The sequence below is a fragment of the Helianthus annuus genome, chromosome 12, assembly GCF_002127325.2.
Source record: "Helianthus annuus cultivar XRQ/B chromosome 12, HanXRQr2.0-SUNRISE, whole genome shotgun sequence".
In the NCBI taxonomy this organism is placed as follows: Eukaryota; Viridiplantae; Streptophyta; class Magnoliopsida; order Asterales; family Asteraceae; genus Helianthus; species Helianthus annuus.
Window position 1 is genome coordinate 48,266,664 of NC_035444.2, and position 14,638 is coordinate 48,281,301.

The following is a 14,638-nucleotide window of genomic DNA, read 5'->3' on the forward strand; positions in this document are numbered from 1 at the left end:
GCTAAACACCCCAAATTTTTGTTTTTTTGAAAAAAACTTTTTCAATTTTTTTTTATTTATTTACTTGTCTTAGTTTAAGTTGGGAATAACTAGTTCTAAAAAGGTTATATTTTTATAAGTTTACAACCGATAGCGTCGTGATAACAAAGAACCAACATAAGAAAATTATGAAACGGCATAACAAGTTTAGTTAAAAATTCGATTATATATACTTGATCACATAAAAACCCATTCCCACAAAAAGTGAGTTTTGAGCCTCTATTGAGCATACAAATACATATCTTTAAACTAAATGCTCATTTTTCGTTTCTTGTGTGAATAGCCGCTTGGTTTCTTACGACTCTAGAACTTGCCATGACGATACATTCCCGGTCCTTACCAACTTAAACCCGAGTAAGTAAATGATGGAGGCATTAGGACTAACCCCTTTTAATTTCTACACCATTATTTTTCTTTTTTTACCACCTACCCAAAATCCCCCTAGTTAACCCCTTTGAGCCTAAACCTTTTCATTTCATAACCCAAAACAAACACCCTTTTACCCACCAAAACCCTTTTTCATTTTAAACCCTTTATTTTAGTAACAAAGCGCGGTTTTTCTTATGACTTCCTTATCAAAAAAAAAAAAGAGAGAGAGAGAGAAAAATGATGATAATAATGAAGCCAAAATAAATAAACAAACAAGGTTATCAAAAAGAACTTTGTTTGAAAAATTGCTTCATTGAAAAAAAAAAAAAGTCTTACGAAAACCGACGCTTTTTACGCTTTTCGCCCTTTTACTAACCACTAACCCAACCACCCACGTTTAGCCCAAGCCTAATCCTTCACCCAAAAAAGTCCTCTTGATATTTACAAAGGTATAAAGTTAAAAAGGAGGAGGATTGATTGCTTGGCAAGCTTATGGTAGGAATAAGTTCCATGCCGCTCTCGAGTGATTCACTAAAAAAATACACCTTCGGCCGAGTGTTGAGTGATGTCTCCCGTGAGGTATGTGAACTTGTATATAAATGAAATTTTAAAGAGGCATGTTATGCCCAAATAAGTAATTTCTCTTATGAAACGTTCTAAATAAATCATAATGAATAGGAATGTAAATAGTATAAAAATAAAACCCAATAAAGATCTTGGATTCCCAACACTCAAGACAAGCCCAAAACCTTCTCTTCTACCCATTCCATTTGGGAGTGTAAGCCACATATTAAAGAGTTTTGCTTGAGGACAAGCAAAGATTCAAGTGTAGGGGTATTTGATGTGAGTAAAATGCAACATATAAATTACATCAAATGAGGCATAAAACTAACCCTTTTTAAGTACTAATGTTGGAAAAAGTGTGCTTTTGTCTTCCTTTTGTATTTTCAGGGTTAAAAGAGCTTAAATGAACAAAAGAAGCAAAAATGCAGCCAAATCCAACATAAATACGAAGAAAAGGAAGAAACATGGCATGCCCGACTCCTCAACAGCATCTCCCAAAGCAAAAACAAGAAGAAAGCTGAGCATGGGGATGTGCCCAGCTGAGCATGGGGCTGTGCCCAGCTGAGCATGGGGCTGTGCCCGGCTGAACACGGGGCTGTGTCCAGCGGACACGGGGCGTGTCGAGCTCAACACGGGGCCGTGCTCAGCGAGCACGGGGCAGTGTCCAGGATGGTCAGCCCTGGCATAAAAGACAAAAGTGATAGAAGCTTCTATTGCCCACCACGGGGCCGTGCCCAGCGGACACGGGGGCGTGGTCAGAGTGCTGCAGGTGCATTTATTGTAATTGCGAATTACAATTAATGAAGAGAGAGAGTGTCAGACGGGCACGGGGCCGTGTCCAGCGGACACGGGGCCGTGCCCAGGCTTCTGTTCAACCTATAAATAGGAGTGCTTGGTTTCATTCCATCTCATCCCTTGGCACACCACCTCTCTCACACTTCATCCACCACCCACCACCACCATAACACCATCATCCACCACCATCATCCATTGTCCATCGTAGAGTGTGTGAGTCGTCTCGGGATCCAAGATTGATAGTAAGAGTTCTTGACAATCAAGGCCATGTTTGCCTAAGTCTTTTACATCACTTGGTGAAGACAAGTGTTTAGTATAATACTTTTTATTTTTAATCTTTTGCACTTTTTATTTGGTTTTGTATTAATGACTTTAATAACTAGTTACTTATGTTGAAGGTGATCTTTCCTTATCGTTTGTCCGTGGTGTCTTGGCATTAAAGATTTTCACCATTCATATCTCCACGGTCTATATGGAGGTATGTTGGCTACCTGGTCGGGGGTTAAGGGAACGGTTTGGTAAGGGTCTTGCCCTTGTTCAGCGTTTAGAGGTCCTGCTTGGGACCTGGGTCAAATTTAGTAGGATCTCCTTCAATGCCCATAGGTATTGGATGGCTGGGATCCAAACTCTTTGACCCCCTCATAAGTTAACTACTATTAATACTATAACCCGGCTATTTAGGACTGTATCCCTGCTGACTCAGACTACTTAGCCGAGGGTAACGTCACCGCCAAAAGCGGGGCCTACTACAATAACTAAGATAATCTCTTAAACAAGTGCAAAAGTGCGAAAATAATCAAAGGTTATACTAATACACGTGTCGGATCCAAGTGATTCATCTTGTCTATCTGTTTTTATTTTATTTTATTTTTCAGCATTTAGTTAGTTTTTATTTTTCTTAGTTTAAAACATTTTTCTCACTTTTTAATTTGATTAGACGTTGAGGATAAACCGGTATTAAAAGCTCTTGTGTCCTTGGACGACCTCGGTATCTTACCAACACTATACTACGTCCACGATGGGTGCACTTGCCCATATGTGTGTTTAGTGTTAGTGAATATCGTGTTTTATAAATTTAAAACTTGGCTAAAAGTGTAAAAAGGGGCTTAAATACTCATCAAAATTATATACACACTGACACGCATCACCGGGAATGGTGAGATAGCAAGGGTCAAGAGCACAAAGGAACCTTGATGTATGTGGCGGATCAAAGCATACTGGTGATAAACATGGTGGAGGACGTGGTGTTTTACATAGACTTTTCAGACAATATGTTGTCTTGTGATGTAGACACTTAACTCATGTTTTCGGCTATGTAATGTTTTGTATTTGAAGCTGCCAATTATGGCGTCAGCTCAAGCTCCAACATTCTGTGACTCATATCCTCAACTGTAGCTGATGTTACAGGAGCACTCATCCTGTGTATAGCCCCCATAATGAGAGGGATTGCAAGGGTCTAAAATCAGTATAGCGTGTTATAAGATCCATCAAAGTGGCTCGTTTGGCGTTGTAGAGGTGAATGTAGCAAATGATGCGACCTGTGCAGTTGGGAAAATGTTGTTGTAGCAGATGATTCGTTATGCAGGTGCTGTCCTGAAGTACCTTCCCGGGGTGCGGTTATATTCTGAAAGAAGGCTATAGGCACCTTGGCGCAATGGACATCGGTCTTCTTAGGGGAAAGGAGCAATGTCAGCGGTTGCGGGTGTAAAAACAAACATCTCAACAAATGAGGAGTTTGCCCGATGCAGGTAGATATAAAGGGTGCAATGTCTGGCAAACCAAAAGAAACAGGTTCGTGGTCACGTAAAGGTGTAGGTTCAGCAGGCGCAACGTCAAGCTGACCCAAAGGTGTAGAAGCTAGCTCAGGAGCAGTCTCTGGGTCGTGTAAAAGTGTGGTGTCTTGAGCAGGTGATAGAGCAGCAGCCATGTCATCTTCGTCTTGTGTCAGTAGTAGAATGTTGTATTCCAGCTGTTTGTAAGGTTGCAAGTATCACAGACTCAAAGGAGTCTGAATGCACGCTAAAAGCAGAGGATGGCATGTTAACATGGGTATTAAGAAGTGAAGTTAGTAACAATGTTCTCGTCTGATTTTCTATCGTTATGGGCGTCGGCAGGAGGACCATCGATAAGCATGCCAACGTAGTCATATATTGTTTGTCGAGTAGCCAACCTTCAATAGAAATGTCCGCAGGAGGCGCATCATCGAGGATTGGAGCCATGGTGTGTCCATCATCGGGATGACCTGTGACACCCCAGGATAACCGGGAAAACCATGCAACTTGACTAGCTTCCTCAGTGAGTGCCATCAAATTTCAGGACGAAATTTCTTTCAACTTGGGGATGATGTGACAACTCGAAATTTAGAACCTTTCGTTGTAACTTGCTTGTACGTTTTGTGACTAGTTAAAATGATAACGTGAACCCTTTTATGTGATAAGTGCTTTGTTGTGAGTGCATTTGTATATATATGTGTACGTGTTTTATGTGAACCGAGAACCCAACCCGAGAACCAAGAACCCGACTCGAGACCATGAGGTCTCGAGTGTATAGTAATCGGTTTTGGGCCTTGGGCCGAGAACCTTTGGCCGGTTGGGCCTTTGGGCCGTGAACCCCCACTCGAAACCCACTAAGGGTGCACACACTTGGAACTTGACTATATAAACTACCCTTAGTTAGTTTTTACCACTTGTTGAACATTACAACACACACACTCTCCTACTTCTCTCTCTCACCTAAACTCTAGAACACAAACACACTTCATCATTCTTGGATCTTTGGACTTGGATCGGCTCACACACACACCCGGTTGGAAGCTTTTCACACACCCTCGAAACCCATAACCGGTTAGTGTTCTTAATGCTTTGTTGAATGTTAGTGTGTTTATGTTATGTTTGTAAGATGAGATTATGTGACAATATGTTAAGATGAGTTATACATAATGTTTTGAAAAGAAATCGGTTCATGAATGTTTCTTGTTATGAGTTGAACTATACATAAATATTTGATAATGAAAATGGGTTCATTGTATGTTAAAAAGGGTGAATGATGATATTGGTTGCACTTGGATTAGATCCGAAAAGTTTGGGTGTTTATACTATGAAAATCGGCTAATGAATATGTTTGTCAAGTAGGATGCATGCTAGTAAAATTGTATCTTGATAGTTGTTCATGATTTTGGGTGAATAAGGGGTTAATATGTTATGAACTTGTTGAATATGTGTTTGAATATGTGAAGAACACTTTGAATGATAGTTAAGAATGTGAAAACCCTTGTGATTTTGATCCATCTTTGACTAGTAACCTGATTAGGAAAACTGTTAGTGGAATGCTATTGGTAGTTTCCGGATTTGGGCCTGATTATATTGTACTAATGGGACTGATACACCTGCATCAACACGTGAACTTGAAAACGACAGCTTACCGACTCGCAATCACCCGTTGCGACTCGCAACCACAGCGTGATGACTCGAGACCACGCGGTTGCGACTCGCAACCATAACAGGACAAGCCGAGACCGCAGGTTACGAGTCCGGTTGCGACTCGAGACCTTAGCATGATGAACCGAGACTACGGTTGCGACACCGGTTGCGACTCGCAACCATCCATGATCAACACACAGCATGACTCGAGACCATGCTTGCGAGTCCGGTTGCGACTCGAGACCACACTTTGGGCCTTAGTTAGTGGGCCGGACTTATGAACTTCTGTGCTACTGTTGATGAGTTATTTGGGCCTGTTATCACGAGCCCAACTGTTTGGACTTTGAACATGTGATTAACTGTTACCTATGAACTGTTACTGATTAAACGTGCTTGCCAAACGTGTTGAACATTTGTGCACTACTTGGTTCGAATCTGATTATACGTGATATCCGTGTTAGGACGTTATTGACTACTTGCGACTTGATTGACTTTCTGTGTTTGACTGCCGAGCAAACCAAGGTGAGTTCACACCCTTTACAAAGCATGGGATTCCCTGGGTTGGGAACGGGGTTAAGGAACGTGGTTCCTCGTCTACCTTGGGTAGGACGTCAGTGGTTCAGGAATGTGATTCCTCGTCCGGATGGACGGATAAACGTACTAGACTAAAACTCTATCACGAAGTCCCTCCTTTTTGTATCGACTAATCGCCGGGCCAATGGCGAGCGGGTCATTAGTTAGATAGCGCTATTTAGGTCTGACAAGCCTCACACCGTGCCGCAGAGGACGGGCGTGAACTAATGGATCTGGGGCACGTCAATGATGATAGACATTGATGTTTTCAGGGCACATAAACATGACTACAGTCAGCAATCGATACGGTAACGAGTCTAGTATACACATGGGGTAGCCCCCACGGCTGGAGAGCCAGATGATGCACATGGGGTAGCCCCCACGGCCGAAATGCCTGATAACTACATGGGGTAGCCCCCACGGCCGGAGTGCCGGAGTAACTGGGAACGAACTGGTCACGTTTTTAAACTATGGGGTAACCCCCACGGCAGGATGCCAGATAAAGTAAACTGTTTTCGAAACAACTAAAACGAACGCCCACCCGTGAACTCACTCAACTAGTTGTTGACTCGTTACTACATGCTTTGCAGGACCATAGGTACTCAGCTGGAGCTTGCATGGAGGAGGATCGTTGTGGGACAGGGATTGCTACAAGACTATGTTAAACTTGAAACTTTTGGAACTTATGTTATAACTTTAAACTTATGCTTCCGCTTGCAACTTAAACTTATTTGTTTTGGAACACCAATCGTGATGGTTAAACTTTTATAACTACTTATATGCTTGTTCAGTATGATTGGTGGCTGGATCCTGGTCAGTCACGCCTCTAGGCGGTAGTACTCCGCAGGTGGGATTTTGGGGGTGTGACAGATTGGTATCAGAGCCATTGGTTATAGTGAACTTGGTTTTAATAAAGGAGAAACGTTTTTGTTAAAACCAGACTATAACCGGATTAGTGCTCAACGGTCCACAACGACACTTCGCTCCTCATGCAAGGCTCGACGTTCTAGGTAATATAATGTATGTATATGGCCTACTTGTTAGTTGCGTAGTACATTGCTCATGGTATGCTTGACTAGTATAACTACTGTTGTTTGAACACATGCGTACTTACTCTGTCCTACTATCGTGCTTTCGCGAACCTCTCTCACACGTATTGCTTTTATTATGAAGAACCATGTCTGGACGCGTTAACATGACGCAAGCCCAGTTGACGGCTTTGATCAACGAGCGAATTGACGCAGCGCTCGCAGCTGCACGCGCAGGAGGTATATCCTGCAGTCCGAAATTGTTCTAGGATCGTTTGGATCCTACTCTCGTGAACCAACCTTTGTGTTAAACTCTGTCTTTTCTTTCACCTACCTTGGGTCAGTATGCTCAGGCACCGGTGTGCACTTTTAAGACCTTTATGGACTGTCGACCCACAACTTTTAGCGGCACTGAAGGAGCAGTAGGTCTCCTACACTGGTTTGAGAAACTGGAGTCTGTGTTCGAAATGTGCGAATGCCCTGAAGCGCGCAGGGTGAAGTATGCTACTGGTACTCTCGAGGGTTTGGCTCTCACGTGGTGGAATGCTCAAGTGCAGATGTTAGGGTTGGTTGCTGCCAACGCCACCCCATGGGAAAACTTCAAGGAAATGATCAGGGAGGAATACTGCAGTCGTGACGACATTCACAAACTGGAGGATGAGTTTTACAATCTTAAGATGTCGGGATCAGAAATTGAGGCATACACTAAGAGATCGCATGAGCTTGCCTTGTTGTGTCCTACTATGGTGGATCCTCCCTACAAGCGAATTGAACTCTATCTCAAGGGCTTGGTGCCAGAGATCCAAAGTCATGTGACTTCAGCGAGGTTGACTACTATCCAGCAGGTTGTACAGTTGGCTCACCGTCTTACTGACCAAGCGGTGGAGCAGAACAAGTTACCGAAGCGTATAGGTGCTGCAACTACTTCTGGTGCTTCTAGTGGGGATAAACGGAAATGGGATGGAACTTCAAGCAGGGGTTCAACTTCAGTGCAAACCCAGTCTCAGCAGAGAAAGACGGATGATCACAAGAGCCCCGGTCAGCAGTCATCTAGTGGTCAAAGTCATGGTGGATACAAGGGGAATCACCCCAAGTGCAATCGTTGTAGCCTACACCACAGTGGGCCATGCACCAGGGGCAACTGTCATCGATGCAACAAGCCTGGTCATGTTGCAAAGGATTGCAGAAGCGCATACCCCGTCAATCAGAATCGTCAGCAACCTCAGCAGAACCAGCGACAGCAGCAGGGTAACAACAAAGGATGCTTTCAGTGTGGAGCTGAAGGCCACTTCAAGAAGGATTGTCCCCAACTGAACCAGAACAACAACAACAATCAGGGGAATGGTAACAATGGGAACAACAACAATGGTGCTAGGGGACGAGTGTTCGTGATCGGTCAAGGTGAAGCAAGGAATGATCCCAACGTGGTGACGGGTAAGTTCCTTCTCGACGACTTTTATGTTACAGTCTTATTTGATTCGGGTGCCGATACTAGCTATGTGTCACTAGAAGTTAGTAAGATGCTTAAGCGTATTCCTACACCCCTGAGCGACAAGCACACTGTAGAGCTAGCTAATGGTAAGAGTTTGGAAGCCTCACACGTAGTCAAGGGTTGCCAGCTTATTCTCGCTAACCAGACCTTCTCTATCGATCTTATTCCTATTGTCTTGGGTAGTTTCGACGTTGTCATTGGGATGGATTGGTTATCCCAACACCGAGCAGAGATTCTTTGCAACGAAAAGATCGTTCGTGTTCCTGGTTTAGGTAGTGAACCTCTCATGATTCGTGGCGACAAGAGAAGTGCTGTTGAGAACATCATCTCTCTTCTTAAGGCCCAGAAATGCTTACGAAAGGGCCACACTGCGATTTTGGCTCTAGTTACTGACACCACAGAAAAAGAGAAGAAGCTAGAGGATTTTCCGGTTGTACGCGACTATCCTGAGGTATTCCCTGAGGAATTACCTGGTCTTCCGCCCCATCGCCAAGTCGAGTTTCAGATTGATTTAGCTCCTGGAGCCGCGCCTGTAGCCCGTGCACCTTATCGTTTAGCGCCATCAGAGTTGGAAGAACTCTCCACGCAACTACAAGAACTCTTGGATAAGGGTTTTATTCGTCCTAGCTCATCGCCTTGGGGAGCTCCAGTACTTTTTGTGAAAAAGAAGGATGGTACCTTCAGAATGTGTATCGACTATCGCGAACTCAACAAGGTGACTGTGAAGAATCGTTATCCTCTACCGCGTATTGACGACTTGTTCGACCAGTTGCAGGGGTCGAGCTACTACTCAAAGATCGATTTGAGATCGGGATATCACCAGCTGAGAGTTCGGGAAGAGGATGTCTCTAAGACGGCTTTTAGGACTCGATATGGGCACTATGAGTTTCTGGTCATGCCGTTTGGGCTGACGAACGCACCGGCAGTTTTTATGGATTTGATGAATCGAGTGTGCAAACCGTATCTGGACAAGTTTGTTATAGTCTTCATCGACGACATCCTGATCTATTCTAAGAGCAAAGAAGAGCACGAACAACATCTACGGCTTATTCTGGAACTCCTCCGGAAGGAACAGCTTTACGCAAAGTTCTCGAAGTGCGACTTCTGGCTTCGTGAAGTCCATTTCCTAGGGCATGTGGTGAACAAGGATGGGATTCACGTTGATCCATCCAAAGTGGACTCTATTAAGAACTGGCCTGCACCTCGTACACCAAAGGAAATTCGCCAATTTTTGGGATTGGCAGGTTACTACAGGAGATTCATTAAGGATTTTTCTAAGATCGCGCAGCCTCTCACCTTACTAACGCAGAAAGGCGTTGTTTATCATTGGGGAAATGCACAAGAGTTAGCTTTTCAACATCTAAAGGATAGACTTTGTAGTGCACCTATCCTTTCACTGCCAGAGGGCACAGAAGATTTTGTGGTTTACTGTGATGCATCAATTCAAGGTCTTGGTTGTGTATTGATGCAACGAGATAAAGTCATAGCTTACGCCTCGCGACAACTTAAAGTTCATGAGAAGAACTACACGACACATGATTTAGAGCTGGGAGCTGTTGTTTTCGCACTCAAGTTATGGCGGCATTACCTGTACGGAACCAAGTGCGCCATCTACACCGACCACAGAAGTTTAGAACACATATTCAAGCAGAAGGAACTGAATATGCGGCAGCGACGATGGGTCGAGCTGCTGAATGACTACGAGTGCTCTATCAGGTATCACCCGGGCAAGGCCAATGTAGTGGCGGACGCCCTCAGTCGAAAGGACACTACGCCTAAACGCGTAAGAGCTCTACAACTCACGATCCATTCTAGTCTACCTTCGCAAATACGAGCTGCTCAGATAGAAGCACTGAAACCCGAAAACATTAGAGCTGAAGCTCTACGCGGGTCAAGGCAACGTTTAGAACAGAAGGAAGATGGTGCTTATTATGTAACAGGGCGCATCTGGGTCCCGCACTATGGCGATTTACGAGAACTTGTGATGGATGAAGCGCACAAATCTCGCTACTCGGTACACCCTAGTTCGGACAAGATGTACCACGATATCAAAACTACGTATTGGTGGCCTAGCATGAAGGCCCACATAGCAACTTACGTCAGCAAGTGTTTGACTTGTGCGCGAGTAAAGACGGAATATCAGAAACCTTCAGGCCTACTTCAGCAACCAGAGATACCACAATGGAAATGGGAGCAAATTTCCATGGATTTCGTTACTGGCTTACCTAGATCACAGCGCGGAAACGATACTATCTGGGTGATCGTGGATCGACTCACAAAATCCGCACACTTCTTAGCAATCAAGGAAACGGATAAGTTCTCCACTCTAGCAGAGATATACCTCAAGGAAGTTGTTTCGAGGCACGGGGTGCCCACTTCTATCATCTCTGATCGAGATGCACGTTTTACTTCGGAACTGTGGCAGGCAATGCACAAGTCTTTTGGCTCACGTCTTGATATGAGCACAGCGTATCACCCACAGACGGACGGGCAGTCCGAGCGAACTATTCAGACCTTAGAAGACATGCTTCGTGCTTGTGTAATCGACTTTGGCAACAGCTGGGAAAGGCATCTGCCACTCGTGGAATTTTCGTATAATAACAGCTACCACACCAGCATTAAAGCTGCTCCGTTTGAGGCATTGTACGGACGTAAATGCCGGTCACCCCTCTGTTGGGCAGAGGTGGGGGATAGTCAAATCACTGGTCCAGAACATGTGGTAGACACTACTGAGCGGATTGCTCAAATACGACAACGCATGGCGGCCGCTCGTGACCGTCAGAAGGCCTACGCCGATAAGGGCAGGAAACCACTCGAGCTCCAGGTTGGGGAGCGGGTTTTACTCAAAGTTTCACCCTGGAAGGGTGTGGTTCGTTTTGGTAAACGCGGCAAACTCAACCCACGATACGTTGGACCTTTCGAAATTCTTGAGAAAATAGGCAAGGTGGCCTACAGACTGAAATTACCAGCAGAACTCGGGGCAGTTCACAACGTTTTTCCATGTGTCAAATCTGAAGAAGTGTCTGTCAGATGAGACGCACGTAGTTCCTCTGAAGGAACTCACGATCGACGAACAGTTGAAATTCGTCGAAGAACCTGTCGAGATCACGGACCGGGATGTTAAGGTCCTCAAGAGCACTAGAATACCTCTTGTTCGAGTTCGTTGGAACTCACGTCGCGGCCCAGAGTTTACCTGGGAGCGCGAAGATCGGATGAAACAAAAGTATCCCCAACTGTTTGAGAACAGTACAAACGCTACTGAGGCTGAAGCTACGGAATTTCGGGACGAAATTCCAGATCAACGGGGGGTGGATGTGACACCCCAGGATAACCGGGAAAACCATGCAACTTGACTAGCTTCCTCAGTGAGTGCCATCAAATTTCGGGACGAAATTTCTTTCAACTTGGGGATGATGTGACAACTCGAAATTTAGAACCTTTCGTTGTAACTTGCTTGTACGTTTTGTGACTAGTTAAAATGATAACGTGAACCCTTTTATGTGATAAGTGCTTTGTTGTGAGTGCATTTGTATATATATGTGTACGTGTTTTATGTGAACCGAGAACCCAACCCGAGAACCAAGAACCCGACTCGAGACCATGAGGTCTCGAGTGTATAGTAATCGGTTTTGGGCCTTGGGCCGAGAACCTTTGGCCGGTTGGGCCTTTGGGCCGTGAACCCCCACTCGAAACCCACTAAGGGTGCACACACTTGGAACTTGACTATATAAACTACCCTTAGTTAGTTTTTACCACTTGTTGAACATTACAACACACACACTCTCCTACTTCTCTCTCTCACCTAAACTCTAGAACACAAACACACTTCATCATTCTTGGATCTTTGGACTTGGATCGGCTCACACACACACCCGGTTGGAAGCTTTTCACACACCCTCGAAACCCATAACCGGTTAGTGTTCTTAATGCTTTGTTGAATGTTAGTGTGTTTATGTTATGTTTGTAAGATGAGATTATGTGACAATATGTTAAGATGAGTTATACATAATGTTTTGAAAAGAAATCGGTTCATGAATGTTTCTTGTTATGAGTTGAACTATACATAAATATTTGATAATGAAAATGGGTTCATTGTATGTTAAAAAGGGTGAATGATGATATTGGTTGCACTTGGATTAGATCCGAAAAGTTTGGGTGTTTATACTATGAAAATCGGCTAATGAATATGTTTGTCAAGTAGGATGCATGCTAGTAAAATTGTATCTTGATAGTTGTTCATGATTTTGGGTGAATAAGGGGTTAATATGTTATGAACTTGTTGAATATGTGTTTGAATATGTGAAGAACACTTTGAATGATAGTTAAGAATGTGAAAACCCTTGTGATTTTGATCCATCTTTGACTAGTAACCTGATTAGGAAAACTGTTAGTGGAATGCTATTGGTAGTTTCCGGATTTGGGCCTGATTATATTGTACTAATGGGACTGATACACCTGCATCAACACGTGAACTTGAAAACAACAGCTTACCGACTCACAATCACCCGTTGCGACTCGCAACCACAGCGTGATGACTCGAGACCACGCGGTTGCGACTCGCAACCATAACAGGACAAGCCGAGACCGCAGGTTACGAGTCCGGTTGCGACTCGAGACCTTAGCATGATGAACCGAGACTACGGTTGCGACACCGGTTGCGACTCGCAACCATCCATGATCAACACACAGCATGACTCGAGACCATGCTTGCGAGTCCGGTTGCGACTCGAGACCACACTTTGGGCCTTAGTTAGTGGGCCGGACTTATGAACTTCTGTGCTACTGTTGATGAGTTATTTGGGCCTGTTATCACGAGCCCAACTGTTTGGACTTTGAACATGTGATTAACTGTTACCTATGAACTGTTACTGATTAAACGTGCTTGCCAAACGTGTTGAACATTTGTGCACTACTTGGTTCGAATCTGATTATACGTGATATCCGTGTTAGGACGTTATTGACTACTTGCGACTTGATTGACTTTCTGTGTTTGACTGCCGAGCAAACCAAGGTGAGTTCACACCCTTTACAAAGCATGGGATTCCCTGGGTTGGGAACGGGGTTAAGGAACGTGGTTCCTCGTCTACCTTGGGTAGGACGTCAGTGGTTCAGGAATGTGATTCCTCGTCCGGATGGACGGATAAACGTACTAGACTAAAACTCTATCACGAAGTCCCTCCTTTTTGTATCGACTAATCGCCGGGCCAATGGCGAGCGGGTCATTAGTTAGATAGCGCTATTTAGGTCTGACAAGCCTCACACCGTGCCGCAGAGGACGGGCGTGAACTAATGGATCTGGGGCACGTCAATGATGATAGACATTGATGTTTTCAGGGCACATAAACATGACTACAGTCAGCAATCGATACGGTAACGAGTCTAGTATACACATGGGGCGGCCCCCACGGCTGGAGAGCCAGATGATGCACATGGGGTAGCCCCCACGGCCGAAATGCCTGATAACTACATGGGGTAGCCCCCACGGCCGGAGTGCCGGAGTAACTGGGAACGAACTGGTCACGTTTTTAAACTATGGGGTAACCCCCACGGCAGGATGCCAGATAAAGTAAACTGTTTTCGAAACAACTAAAACGAACGCCCACCCGTGAACTCACTCAACTAGTTGTTGACTCGTTACTACATGCTTTGCAGGACCATAGGTACTCAGCTGGAGCTTGCATGGAGGAGGATCGTTGTGGGACAGGGATTGCTACAAGACTATGTTAAACTTGAAACTTTTGGAACTTATGTTATAACTTTAAACTTATGCTTCCGCTTGCAACTTAAACTTATTTGTTTTGGAACACCAATCGTGATGGTTAAACTTTTATAACTACTTATATGCTTGTTCAGTATGATTGGTGGCTGGATCCTGGTCAGTCACGCCTCTAGGCGGTAGTACTCCGCAGGTGGGATTTTGGGGGTGTGACATGACCAGTGATGGAGAGGTCATGGATCGAAACAAGAGTGACAGAAAGATTCTTGTCAGAGAAACTATTAGCAAAGATGAAGTATCACCAAAGTCTGGTAGCGCGGACTGTTAGAAGTCGTCCTCGTCATTAGCATATCAGGATCACTCTTCACTCTCAGTATCTGACGTAATTGTCTCTGGCGCAGATGTAGTCTCATTATTTGTGGCGGTGGTCGTAGGGTCATCAATGTCTGATAATTCATTCATTAATTAGAGTGACTTGTGTGCCGGTGCGTAGCATGTATATTCGTAGTAATTACTAACAATTAGTGTATGCGAACAACTACCACATATGCACGTACATCATCCTTAAATCAAATAACCATGTAAGTCTTAATTATTGTAAGCAAGTAATCATCCTAGTCTTTCCCAGACTGTCCTCCCAGCC